The sequence below is a fragment of the Podarcis liolepis genome (genome assembly GCF_965112155.1).
Source record: "Podarcis liolepis genome assembly, chromosome: 3".
Taxonomy (NCBI): Eukaryota; Metazoa; Chordata; class Lepidosauria; order Squamata; family Lacertidae; genus Podarcis; species Podarcis liolepis.
Window position 1 is genome coordinate 23146937 of NC_139557.1, and position 14895 is coordinate 23161831.

Sequence of the window (14895 nt, forward strand, 5' to 3'; positions counted from 1 at the left end):
AAAACAACCCAATAACCCCCCCCCCCGACACAAAAGGGCATTGGGTGTCAACAGGGCAAGTCTTGAAAATACAACTCTCTGGTGTCAAAGGCCAAGTAACAGACCCTCCAAGTGGGACAGTCCCAGATTTACAGAAGCTGTCCCAGTTTCTAATGTGATCCCAGAATGTCCTGCTTTTCCTTAGGACCTCCCTATTTTAAATGTTCCCTAAGACTGTCAGAGAGCATTATCAGCACAGAAGGCAGATGCTGATGAAAAAGTCTACTTACATCTCCATCCACTTTCTCTCTCACTTGCTGAATGATCAAACCAAAGGAGATGGCTATGCCTCTAGAGCCCTAGTGACCAATGAGCCCCCAGAGGGAGGTGTCACAATGAAGGGCGTGTCACAAGGAGGTCCGCAACCTAGCAACCACCAGCACTGAACTGACACTACTCTCAACTGACACTACTAAGTTTGCTTATATGGCTTTTAATCCACATTCAGGCGAACTTTCCTGGGGAGAGCATTCCATAGACGGGGAGCCACTGCAGAGCAGGCCCGTTCTCGTGTTGCCACCCTCCAGATCTCTTGAGGAGGAGGCACACGAAGGAGGGCCTCAGAAGATGATCTCAGGGACCAGGTAGGTTCATAAGAGAAGAGGCGGTTCTTCAGGTATTGCGATCCTGAGCCGTTCTTTCAGGGAAGCCATCATTTATAGTGATATCATAGTGCTATAAATGTATGGTATGAAGGTGGCCTGTCTCATTTGGCAAAAGTCTTTTTCAACCTTCATTGAAAGCTTTCTGTTCTGTCACATTTACAATTCCTATTGAGCATAGCAGTGGGACTGCTGATGAATACAGTGGTACCTCGGGTTACAAACACTTCAGGTTACAGACTCTGCTAACCCGGAAGTAGTACCTTGGGTTAAGAACTTTACCTCAGGATGAGAACAGAAATTGTGCGGTGGTGGTGCGGCAGCAGTGGGAGGCCCCATTAGTTAAAGTGGTACCTCAGGTTAAGAACAATTTCAGGATAAGAACAGACCTCTGGGACGAATTAAGTTCTTAACCAGAAGTACCACTGTAGTCTAAAATTTCCTCCCTTAAATAGCCACTTTTAAATGTCCCTTAGTTTCACTTTCTGTGCAGGAGTGTCGAATGTTAATGATTTCACACACAGAGAGAGGGGGGGTTAATGTATAAAAAATGAAATTTGATTAACTTGGAACACATTTCCCTAGTACCATCCCACTGCCAGGAATAGAAAATTCACAATAATGAAGAATTGAGGAAAGCTAGTCAAGGGGCAATTAACGGGGCAATGCATCATAATCTGGCTGCTGTGAGCAAGTGAAAACAATCAAAGGGCAGCATTTAGAAGCAGAAAATGTTTGTAGTGGCCAGTATGGTAGGTCACAGCCACCCTCCCTACACTGGCATTGGAGCTTACCTGGGCTTCAGCTGTTCCATTTTTCTCTTTCCTCCTCTGTTTTCTTGGACCACATGGAAAGTGACACAGATTAGAATTAAAGTGTTTTCTTCATCTCCAGTGTGTAAACAGCCTTTGCTGTTCTTGTACATATTAACTTAAGCAAGAAGGGTGTCTACACCTTTGGACTATTGCAATGCCAATTAGCCACTCATATTTGGAAGAAAAGGTTCATTGTCAGCATTGTGGTTTTTTCTTTTCTTTTTGGAAGTCCCTAGTACCAGCATTCTTCTGTCATCATGACCTTAGTCTTTATCACTTAATTGGAGGCGTTCTACTACAGCCGACTGTTCCTAGACAACATCTCATTAATTCAGGCAACTAGTTACAACATCTGGTAAAGCCTGTCTCATCTTTGAGTGGAAATATTTTTCTTCCTCCAAATGGCTTTTTTTCACGTAGGAATGGCTAAAACCAAACCTCGGTCCACTGGCAATAGGTACCCAACCTTTTTGATTTTCTAACAGTAACAATATCACCTGCTGATCATGAGAAACGGGATTTTACATGAACAGTGATGAACTCTAACCTTCAGTTATTGGCATCTATTTGGCATCCCAAAGAATGGTTGAGTTAACCTGTGATGAAGTGATGAGTTAGGAGCACCAACTCAGACAATCATTTCAGTAACATTTAAAAAGAGAGCACACAATCACTAATATCTATATGAAACAAAAAAGGGATCCGTTAGCACAGCTTCCATTAAAAATATGTGCACATAGGTGTTCATTTTTCAGGCAATGAAGAGTCATTCCAGGGTCATTCGTTTAAATGGCGTTTCCGTGCGCTGCTCTGGTTCGCCAGAGGCGGCTTAGTCATGCTGGCCACATGACCCGGAAGCTGTATGCCGGCTCCCTTGGCCAATAAAACGAGATGAGCGCCACAACCCCAGAGTCGGTCACAACTGGACCTAATGGTCAGGGGTCCCTTTACCTTTACCTTTATTATGGGACAAAAGACAATAGCATGACAATGAAAAGTATTGGTCACATACTACTTTAAATGAGCCACCATGTAGATATTTCTCTTATTTGATCATTTAAGTATGTCCAGAATAGATGTTATTTTTATCTGTGCTTTAAAAATTGTACACTAAATATGTTTGTTTATATACTGTTTCAACTCCAGTTGAATCTATCTATCTGGTTGTCTGTCTGTCCATCTAAATGTATAAAAAGTGTTTAAATATATACTGTTATTTATATAAAATACGTACGTATTTAAAACCAGGATAATTAGAAATAGTGCACATATATATATATATAGTATTTTGTTAATTTGCAGTAAAATAATATAAATTCCAACAAATGTTACAATGTTTTAGACAACGTAGTCTGCATTGTTCCACATGGAAAACCTGAAATCTTAGGAAAGATCAAACAAAACCCAAGTGCTTCTTAAAATAGAGAAGTACTGTTCATTCAGTGCCATGTAGGTCTATTTTGTGACAGACAACAGGAAAATGTTTCTCCCTCTGGTGGCCAAAATCATAAAGAGAAGACATGACCATTTCCCCTAATGGTATGGTAAAAAAGGGCAAAGGACCCCTGGACAGTTAAGTCCAGTCAAAGATGACTATGGGGTTGTGGTGCTCATCTCGCTTTCAGGCCGAGGGAGCCAGCGTTTGTCCACAGAGAGCTTTCTAGATCATGTGGCCAGCATGACTAAACCGCTTCTGGCACAATGGGACACTGTGACAGAAACCAAAGCACACAGAAATGCCATTTACCTTCCCTCCACAGTAGTACCTATTTATCTACTTGCACCGGCGTGCTTTCAAATTGCTAGGTTGGCAGGAGCTGGGACAGAGCAATGGGAGCTCACCTTGTTGCGGGGATTCAAACCACCAATCTTCCAATCGGAAAGCCCAAGAAGCTCAGTGGTTTAGACCACAGCGCTACCTGCATCCCTACACTTTTCCCCTAATGGTATGTTCCATTTGACAAGATGGCTGGCAAATTCCAAATCACCCTCCTCCATCCCAGCTCACCTCTTGTAATTAAGTGATGCTCATTTCCTCAGCTGATGGGTCTTGGATATGGAGAACCACCTTCTTCTATGCTGTTTTGGTTAGTGACAGGTGTTGATTACTTTGTTTCCTTTAATATTTTTATGAACTGCTTTGAATACCATATTTTTGCTTACTTTTACACTTGCTGCGGGTGCTGCTGCCTGCAAATAAGGCCAGCCATGTATTTTAGAAATTATAAATCAATCAAGTTCCTAATCTACTCCCCCAAACATCCCAAAAAATTCCCCCATCTCCATGCTTCTATAGAATAACATCAATGGTCTGTTCAAGCTGCTAGATTAAACAATACAATATTCTTTTTTGTATGCATGCAGGTGACTTTGATCAGGTTATTTTATTTTACCTTTTTAGCGCAGTCCATCATTTAGATAGGTCTGTGTACATAGGAGAGCCTAAGTTACCAAAGCCGAGGAAAAGGATTAGCAATTGTGGCATGAAAGGAAATGAAAGTATCAAGGGAAGCTAATAGACGTAGCATTCAAACAAAAACAAGCACGAAAGAGAGGATCTGAGGAGCACTAAGTGAACATGCCTTGATTCCTCTGACTTTTACATTCCAAAATGCAAATACACGTAATTGTTTGCAAAAAGGAAAAAAGAAAACAACAATGGTTGTGCCCAGAATGAAACAAAAAAAAGAGAGACACAAAATGGAGATCACATGAATGAAACATCAAATGGGAATGTAAACAGTTTCAAACAGAATCTATTCTTTCTCTGTCACAGTGTGTAAATTTGGTTTGATTTCATCTCTTAAGCCATATGAGCTATAGCATCTTCCAGATGTTGTAGGACTACAATTCCCATCATCCTGGGCTATTGGCCATGCTCAGAAGCAGCTCACCAGGTAGGGCAGAGCCGCTACACTAGGCTGCCAGCAGGAGGGTTGCTGTTGCTTGCCAAAAGGGAGAGGTGGCACGGAAGTCAACATGGAGCAAATACACTGGTGAAGCCAATCCAACACTCTTTCTATTGTATTTGCACCATGCTGACCTCCCTACTGCCTCACACCTTCCCCCAGTGGCATAGCATGGGGAAGGTCACAGGGGCGGTTGCCCCGGGCACAAAAAATTTAGGGGGTACAAAATTTTAACAGCCGGTGTTGCCTCAATACAGTTGCACGCTTCTGTCACCGGGGTCTGTTGAAAGCGACTTCTCCATGTGAACCAGGAAGTGACATCTCCAGACAACAGAACAACTCTTTTTTTCTTATCTCTGTGGCGCTGCGATCTCCTGGGTGATGTGGACGCCGTTAGGCAGTTGAATGTGCATGCATACTCCATCCGTTTCCCTCTCTCCCACATGGCCCCGGGCACTGGCAACCCGTGCTACACCACTGCCTTCCCTTCTTCTTCCCAGTAAGTAACAGCAACCCACCTGCTGGGGAACTAGCATTGACAGCTGTGCCCCACCTGACAAGCCACCTCTGGCTCTGATATATGGGGCCGGTGGGAGTCGGCGTCCAAAAACGTCTGGAGGGCGCGCTGTTGGCTTCCCCTGCCTTACAGTATAAACTTTTTCCCATGCAGCATTAACACCTGAAGCTGCAGTGCAGATAAGGACATTAGCTTTCACTTTCAAAACTCTGCCCAAACTCCTGCCTGCCTGTGTTTAGAAACCTTGCCTTCTATTAAATTTAATCATTTCCCCCTGTGGCTTTAAATTGAGGGCATCTCCTGTTTAAATTCAATTACTTTCCCATTTAGATTCAATGCCGATAATAGTAATAATAATATTTTAACTTTGCATAAAAGTACCCTGATAAAAGTGAATGGGAAAAGTATGGCAGTGGAACAGAGTGGCTACTAAACAATGATATATGAATTTATTAATAAAAAGAGAAGCATTTATTGCAGCTTTTGTGAAGATTTAAGTCCTTCCTATTAATAAAGGGAGTGAACCGTTGCTCACCGGGGCAAGACGCACTGCAATGCAACATAGGTAAGGGGTCATTCTTTCCCCCCTGGAAATCAATTATATTCGCTTAATGCATGCTGTTCTATAAAATCAGTATATTATTGCTGTGGCTTATTTTATGGATTGCTGTTATAAGATTAATTCAGATTTCAATAGAGGGAGCAAAATACATCAAATATGTTTCCATTTTGAAGAAAAGTCTTAGCAGAGGGTGGGGTTTTCTGGGGGGAATGGGGAGGGATAACAAAAGTGCATGTCCAAAATATTCACTGTCTCTTTGTCTCTTTAAAAATTTCAAGGGGAATCCTTGGCCCCACCAGACTTTTTTGGGGGGTGGGGAGGCTGGTGGATATTTACTGCAACCTGTAATAAAGTCAGTTAATTTATGTGCATTAGTGATGGTTTTGTACTGAACCATCCACACATTATATTGCGTTACTAATGGTTCTGCAATGCTTCCTCAACTTCACCGCATTATTACTGTCTGATGGGGCGGTCTTTTGCACAGCAAAATTATAGCACACTGCTTGGATATACACACACACACACACACACACATATATATATATATATATATATATATATATATATATACACACAGTGGCACCTCGGGTTACAGACGCTTCAGGTTACAGATGCTTCAGGTCAGTGGCGTAGCGTGGGGGGTGCCAGGGGTGCCGGCCGCACCGGGCGCAACATTTGGGGGGGCGCGTTTGGCCGGCCCTCCTGGAGGAAGCAGGAACCCCACTGTCCTCGGACCTCCTCCGAAGGCTGGCGGTGGGGCGGAGAGACCTCCTCCCGCCGCCAGCCTTCAGAAGGCTGCTCCGAAGCCTGGCGGTGGGGCGGAGAGACCTTCTCCCCGCGCCAGCCTTCGGATGGCTGTCCTGAAGACTTGTGGTGGGAGCAGTGGCGTAGCGTGGGGGGGTGCAGGGGGGCCTGCTGCACCTGGCGCAACATCTGGGGGGGCGCGGAAGAGACTCGAGTGCTAAAATCCACGGGTTAGGGGGCGCAAATTACTTGCCTTGCCCCGGGTTAGGGGGCGCAAATTACTTGCCTTGCCCCGGGTGCTGAGAACCCACGCTATGCCACTGCTTCAGGTTACAGACTCCGCTAACCCAGAGATAGTACCTCAGGTTAAGAACTTTGCTTCAGGATGAGAACAGAAATTGTGCGGCAGCAGCACGGCGGCAGCGGGAGGCCCCATTAGCTAAAGTGGTGCTTCAGGTTAAGAACAGTTTCAGGTTAAGAACAGACTTCCGGAACGAATTAAGTTCTTAACCCGAGGTACCACTGTGTATATGTGTGTGTGTGTGTGTGTGTGTGTGTGTGTATATATATATATATATATATATATGCAGGTTTTGGTGTCTTCGGGTGTCTTCCCGTGTAAGAGTTGGGGTGTCTAGGCGACGTTTCGACGAGGTCTCACCAGTAACAAGAAGCCGAAAGCACCAGCCTGAAGATGACGAGTGAGACCTCGTCGAAACGTCGCCTAGACACCCCAACTCTTACACGGGAAGACACCCGAAGACACCAAAACCTGCATTCCTGTACCCGTGAAAATCTACGAAAGCAAATATATATATATATATATATAAGCAAGCAGTATATAAATGTTCTAAATAAAATACAATTTTTAATAAGTGGGGCCAAAAAAGAAGACTGGAACATTTCCAAATGAAAAGTTTCAGGATTTCAGCAAGAAGCTACAGGGAACGTACTGGGCAGAAACTAAACAATATGTCTGTCCCAAAATTGTTGCAGGCACTATCCGCATTGAAAGCCGGATTGCATATAACCACCATCCCAACATCACCATGAGCGAAAATTGTCACGAAAGCACAATTTTTAAAAAGGCACCTGTAAGGGCCCCTTATTTACAGAGGAACATAGCCTGGAAACAATTCATAACTTGGAAACAACATTCTGTGGAAGGGTAAGAAACCTGTGGCCCTCCAGATGTTTCTGGACTACAGCTCCCATCAGCCCCAGTTAGCATAGCCAATGGTCAGGGGTGGTAGGTATAGCAAATATATTAAGAATGCAAGGTGAATCCAATTAAATGTTTACAGAATTCCAAATCATTTATGGTAGGGTTGCCATATTTCAAAAAATGAAAATCCGGACACAAAAGTTGTTGAGCTATTTTTCTTTTTTTGGGGGGGGGGGGGGACACTGGCTACAAGCCGTGACAGGATTAGAGGATTAGAGAGCAGTGCAAATCTGATTACTCAATACCATATTCATTTCCCCTGACATGTTGAAGACATGGATTGGATTAGATAGATCCAAGAGAGTAGTTCATGGGTTCTCTTCCATTCCCATTCTCGTGTTTTATTATAGCCAACCATCATATATAAATAGTTGAAATTATTTGAAATTATGCTGGTGACTAGGAAAAAGAGATTTCCCTTTTTCATTTAAGACATAACAGAATTTCCGTAAGACAAAGGTGCTCACACTTTTTTTTTAGATCCATTTTTTTATTAAAAACAACAACACCAGATTTTCTTTTGTTTCACAAATCAAGGCACTTACATGATTCATGTTTTCATAACAATATTCTTAGCTTTCTAATGCAACAGATTTTGTATTTTTTTAAAAGCAAAGTTCTGTGTTGTGGTGGATGGTGTTGTGAGGCCACACCACTCATCTGACCTTCGCACAGCTGAGCTTACAGGGCATGGGAGGGGGAGGAGCACAGTGACAGTGAAGTCAGCATGGTGCAAACACAATGGGAAGAGTGCCTCATGGTCTCTGCCAGAACATTTGCACCATATCAGGCTTGCCGCCACCTCACCACTCCTCACTTTTTTATTGAGATTTACTTTACATATAACATATAACACAAAACACACAATGCAATACACCATTATACACTACAATATACTAAAATACAGACCTATATAATATTGACACCATAATACAAAACTATACTATACATACTATACTATACTATACAATAAATTCTATTTACCTACCCCACAAGAACACACCCACAGTGATTTGACTTCCAACCCTTTTTATTGTACTGATTTATGTTTAATTGGCCTAATCCTAAAGGCATTTCTTTTTGAAAAATCTCTTCACTCAGTTTTCTCCATTCTAATTTCATTATCTTTTCTCCATTTCCTAGATTCATTCAATATCTGTCATGAGATCTACTTTCTCCATGCAGTTTTTAAGATCCAGGATATAGGAAAAAACATCTTTATGAGTCAATGGGAACGGCTGTGGAAACGGGATATGAAATTTATGGCATGCTACAATCTAAGAGAAAATGTAATGAAGATGCAGTACAGATTGTATCTGATCCCGGTTAGGTTGGCCAAAACGTATAAAAACTGCAGGGATGGATATCGAAGATGTAACAACGGGGCAGGCACCTTCTTACACATGTGGTGGGAGTGCAAAGAGATAGGAAGATTCTGGGATAGCATCTATAATGAACTTTTAAAAATGTTTAAATTTACATTTGGAAAAAACCCGGAATCTTTCTGAAGATTCCAAAATAGACCATTATTTATGTATGCAACTATGGTGGCAAGGATCTTAATTGCCCAAAATTGGAAAAGTAACAGCGTCCCCACAAAAACAGACTGGCTATGTAAAATAATTGAATACTTACATATCGCCAAAATAACAGGGAGAGTTAGAGGAAAAATTGTACAAAAGGTTAATAAGGAATGGATTATCTTTAAAGAATATCTTAAAACACCACTCCTCTCTGTCCCAGTATGCTGCAGTGACTCAGCCAGATGGACATCAGGTGAGTAGTTCAGCCCCATCCTGCTGTCCACTGCTATAAGTCACATATAATATTTCTCAGCTTTAGCCTCAGATCAAATTCAGAACTCATCCAGCTTCTAAATTTGGAAGAACAGAGAGCTGTGTGGAAAAGCAGAATGGAGCTTGCAAACCACCTGCGGTCCATTGAACACATTTTGAGAACCTCTTTGGCATAAAAGTAACCATCTGAACATTAGGATATCAGCTTAATTCATTGTTCCTCTAGTGAATCCACAGCAATGCTTACAGGGCCTTTTAAGAACTTGTACTAATTTTTACTTGCATATTGCATTTCATAATAACAACCAGAACCTGACTTTCCAAGATGTGTTTTTAGGGCAATTACTACAATTCTCCGGTGGTCACTTTACATTAGATTTCAAGCCTTATAAAACAACATGAGGTGTGCTATAATCACTCTGAAATATACAGCCTTTCATTTCCTATTGCCTAATTACGGAGGGTATTTCACAGAAGAGATACAATTACTAGACTGGTGTTTTTTATTATCTTTTACTAAACAGCAAAGAGGAAAAACTTCGCATTCACAACAATATGAGCCAAGCCATTGCAAATGAATGCCTTTTATGAATCAGGAGGGGAACAAATGCCATATTGTTATAGATTTGAAGGGACACCCCCCCCCCAACCCTAGAAATTAATAAATGGTAGGATTTTGATTATTTGGAGTATTGAAGGGAAGATTGGAGGCCAGTCGGAAAAATACAGGCTAAGTTTCCTTCCAAGCCGGTGTCTCACCTGGGATAGAGGCATTAACATGAAGAATGGTGTTGATGGTCCATCTGAGAGGAATCTTAGGCCTGGGAAGACAGAGGTTGCCATGGTGATGGGGTGTGTGTTTGAGATGGCAGGAAAAGAGAGCCTTTAGGGCAAGGTGTGCTGGGAAGAAGGAGGGGAGAACAAAGGGGCAGATCCATCTTGGGCAGGCTGGCTGAAGGCTAGCTAGTAGACATGCCTTTCACTCCAGTGCTGCACTGCTGTGGGGAACAAGTCTCTCTTGATATGACCATGCTGTAAATTCTGGACTCCTTCCATGCAGACTGAAGGTGGAAATATGTGAATAAATCATATTTCTTAAAGCTACAGCAGTCTCCGCCGCATCTTCAGCTCTCCAAAGGAACACAACTCCTGGGTGGTGCAACACAGTGCACTGCTCTCCCTTTCTCCCATTCTGAATTACAATAGTCCTTCAGACTAAGGACAGTGAATATTTGTCCATCACTTGGCTCTTAATCTCGCAATGGGTCTTTTGTTCTGTATTTCAGATTGCACACCAGACGACATTGCAGATTCAAAGCATCATGTGTTGAAGTAAATAAAAATGTGCAGTGAAATGCCATATTTTTCTGTGTTTAAGACTAGGGGTTTTTTCCTTAAAAATAATGCCCAGAATTAAGGGGGTGTCTTATACACATTGTGGCAAGGGTGTATTTTCTTAAATCTGAGTCCCCCCAAATAGGGGGCATTTTATACATGGGGGCGTCTTATAGATGGAAAAATACGGTCTGTGTGTGTGTGTGGATGGATGGGTGTGGGTGTACACACACACACACATACAGAGAGAGAGAGATGTCCAAATGTCCAATATTTCTTTCAGACCATATAGGTGTTTAAAAATACTGAATCATTCTCAGATATTTCAGTTGTTAAGCTACACATAGGTAAAGGTAAAGGGACCCCTGACCATTAGGTCCAGTCGTGACTGACTCTGGGGTTGCGGCGCTCATCTCGCTTTATTGGCCGAGGGAGCCGGCGTACAGCTTCCGGGTCATGTGGCCAGCATGCCTAAGCCGCTTCCAAGGCAAGGCTTTGCAGTTCATTTTAGGTGATGGAGCCCTTTCTCTTTTTGTCTATGTGCTTTTGCTAGGAAGAGCACTCATGTACCATTGTCAATGATGCAAGTCTCAAGTCAGCTAGGTAATTTAGATGCAAAAACCACTTTAAAATATGCAGTAAAAAAAGAGTGAGAAAATGACTGTGCATTACAGTTGTATTACAGGAGCACAGGGCCCCCTGCAGGGGTGTAAGTACCTTGAGAAGTACCTAATGATGCCAAGTTTTGATGTTGGCCCCCCTATAGAATAACTGTTTGTCTTTCTTACAAATTATCATACTTAAAAGTATTTACGAAACTAAAGCTGCAGTCCTAGCCCCACTGACCTTGGAGTAATCCCACTGAATTCAATAGAACTTACTTCTGAGTAGACATGGTCAGGATTGCAAATCAGAACCAGTGAAGGCGGTGAAGGTCCTGTGTGAGTGTCTGGAGGCTGTTGGAGGATGGAAGGTGGATAACAGATTGAGGTTGAATCCTGACAAGACAGAAGTACTGCTTTTGGGGGACAGAAGGCGGGCAGGTGTGGAAGACTCCCTAGTCCTGAATGGGGTAACTGTGCCCCTGAAGGACCAGGTGCGCAGCCTGGGAGTCATTTTGGACTCACAGCTGTCCATGGAGGCGCAGTTCAATTCTCTGTCCAGGGCAGTTGTTTACCAGCTCCACCTGGTACACAGGCTGAGACCCAATCTGCCCATGAACTGTCTTGCCAGAGTGGTGCATGCTCTGGTTATCTCCCGCTTGGACTACTGCAATGCGCTCTATGTGTGGCTACCTTTGAAGGTGACCCGAGAATGACAACTAATCCAGAATGCGGCAGCTAGACTGGTGACTGGGAGCAGCCTCCAAGACCACATAACACCAGTCTTGAAAGACCTACATTGGCTCCCAGTACATTTCCAAGCACAATTCAAAGTGATGGTGTTGACCTTTAAAGCCCTAAACGGCCTCGGTCCAGTATATCTGAAGGAGCGTCTCCATCCCCATCGTTCTACCCAGACACTGAGGTCCAGCGCCGAGGGCCTTCTGGCGGTTCCCTCACTGCGAGAAGCCAAGTTACAGGGAACTAGGCAGAGGGCCTTCTCAGTAGTGGCACCCGCCCTGTGGAATGCCCTCCCACCAGATGTCAAAGAGAACAACAACCACCAAACTTTTAGACAGCATCTGAAGGCAGCCCTGTTTAGGGAAGCTTTTAATGTTTGATGCATTACTGTATTTTAATATTGTGTTGGAAGCTGCCCAGAGTGGCTGGAGAAACCCAGCCAGATGGGCAGGGTATAAATAATAAATTATTATAATATTAATATTAATATTATTATTATTATATTCCATCTGTTTTCTTTGTTCCTTCTCATGATAGAGCAGTGCCTATGAAATGCTGTTACTCAGCTCCCCACCAGAAGTTGCTTGGTAGCCTCCTGCAGGAAAACCATACCTGAGGTCCGAAAATCAAGATGGGTGTTTACAAGTAAGCAATTTGGGGAAGGAATCACATAAGTAACGTGGGGTTTTTTAAATCCTTATAGAAAATGGTGTATTATTAGTTAAGTGAAAAGATAGTGCTATACCAGACACCATCTCTGAAGCAACTAAATTGGCAGAAAACCACTTTTTAGAGGAAATTGCTCAAGACATAAAAATACCACTGTGCCTCCAAAAATACACAACAGCAGCAAAGTACAGAAATATTCTCCAGAAATATAATTGAATCTCATTTTCTGAACACTATGGCACATACTGGGATTCTGCCTCCGTGTAATGTTCTGTATACATTACATATAAACATCTACCACTCAATAGCTCAATTCTACTTGTATTTAAGGCTTTACTCGCTGTGAAGGACCAGCTTCTGCTACACAAAAGCTACTTTGGAGAGGGGGAGGAAAACTTTCCAAAGGAAGTTTCACATAAATGTATTTCCCTCTACTGTGAATTTGCTCTTGATACAGCATCAATCACAGCCACCTCCTGAGTAAAATGCACAGGTACCAGAGAGTCCAGATCATCATGTTGCTGGAGGCATCTAAGCTGACAGTTTAAATGTAAGTAAAGAAGCTGAGCTATACTCTATAGCCAACAAGCTGCAGGAAAAGTCAGTACCAACGCTTCTTACTCTGCTTTCCTTCTTTATTTTACTACTGCTACAATCTGCTGAAAAGAGCACTAACAGATTACAGACTTGTTCCATCAGGGAGAATGAAAGTCTGCCTGGAACAGTGATGGGGAACCTGTGGTCTTCAAGTTGTTGCTGAATTACCCGTCTGTTGGCCATGGTGGCTGGAGTTTATGGAAGATGGAGTCAAGCCAGCATCTGGGAGAGCCACAGGTTACCCATCTCTGAGAAAAAGAAGGCTCTTTTTATCACATGTGGTGGGAATGTAAGAAAGTGAAAAGCTTCTGGGAAATGATATATAACGAGATGAAAAAGATGTCAAAATATACATTATTAAAAAAAACCAAAAGCATTTTTACTTGGCATTGTAGGGGAGGATATTAACAGACAGGACAGTAAACTGTTTTTATGCAACAACGGCAGCAAGAATATTATTGGCACAAAAATGGAAACAAGAAGAATTACCTACGAAAGAAGAGTGGCAAATGAAATTAATGGATTATGTAGAATTAGATAAGATGACAGGAAGGATTCGAAACCTGCGGGACCAGAGATTCTTAGAGGACTGGAGTAAATATTTGAATTATTTGAAAAGCAATTGCAATAAACAGATTACGCTAGTAGGATTGCAAGAAGTTTTGTTAGGAGGACTATGCGCAATATTGCAGAGAAGACTATGGAGAGAGTTATTAGTTAAGGACAATTAAAAGTAATAAATTGAGAAATGTAGACTAAGTGATAAAGACTGAAAAATCTTCAGATGCGGTTGATGGAAGTCTAAAACACTGTATAAGATAAAAAATTATGTTAAATGATTGTCGAAAATGATATGTATGTGTATATAGATATATAGATATATATTTCCCCATCTCTGATCTATAATATGCAACAACTCCCAGAAAATGAGCACCATTAAACATCCTCATCTCTGACATATCTAGAACCATCTTCCGTTTACTGACTGCAGTCTATTTCAGATTTTTAAACATTGACCACTGTGCGACTAGTCTCATTTTTTCAGCATAGAGATCCAGGAGAAATGTAGGAGTTTCCTTTATACCTATTATATTTTTTTCAGGCCGGTGTCCTAAACACGTACTGGGGCACAAGCCTCTTTCAAGAACTTAATTCTGAGAAGCATGCATAGGATTGTGCTGCCAGTGTCCTTTACTTCATCACACAGATCACATACAAACTGTTGCACCTCTCTCTGAGTATCAGATTTAACCAAGTCCAGAGCTTAGCCTGATCTGGAACCTCTTTATAGATGTGAGGTGAGTCGTGGAGCTTATTGTTTGCTATTGAGTCTTCATGCGTTGGGAATCCTAGGACAGCTCTCCCCACCAGCTATCAGCTCTACTGTCCCGTTCTACTTCAGCAGAGGAGACTACGGCAGCACCATGGAGAGCTCCTAGAGAGCTACTTGCTCTAATATGTGTTAGAAATGAACCAAGGTCTTTTAAGACTCTGCCTTCAATTCACTTCTTCTAGGCTCCACCCCTTTTGAATCTCTCAAGGGGGCCAACCCTCTGGCCTGAAGATAGGCCTCTCTCCTGTATTCCACGGCCTCTCATGTGTTGCAATTTCTGCACCATTGGGCTGGGGAGAAAGCCTACAGTAAGGCACCCCAGAGGGTCCTAGCTCAGTTCTAACAGCTCTGGTGGCAGTAGGCTCCTGCCTGCCAACCATGGGCTCAGTGGTCCTTTGTCACCAAG

The 14895-nt window shown here is 42.6% G+C and overlaps 1 long non-coding RNA gene across 1 annotated transcript; it reads left to right on the forward strand.

The window, feature by feature from the left end:
• The first annotated feature begins 411 nt into the window (after positions 1-411).
• On the forward strand, positions 412-14383 carry LOC310703487. The gene is made up of 3 exons (XR_014524183.1): positions 412-623; positions 12428-12535; positions 13552-14383. It is a non-coding gene; the product is annotated as an uncharacterized lncRNA (long non-coding RNA).
• The last annotated feature ends 512 nt before the right edge of the window (positions 14384-14895 follow it).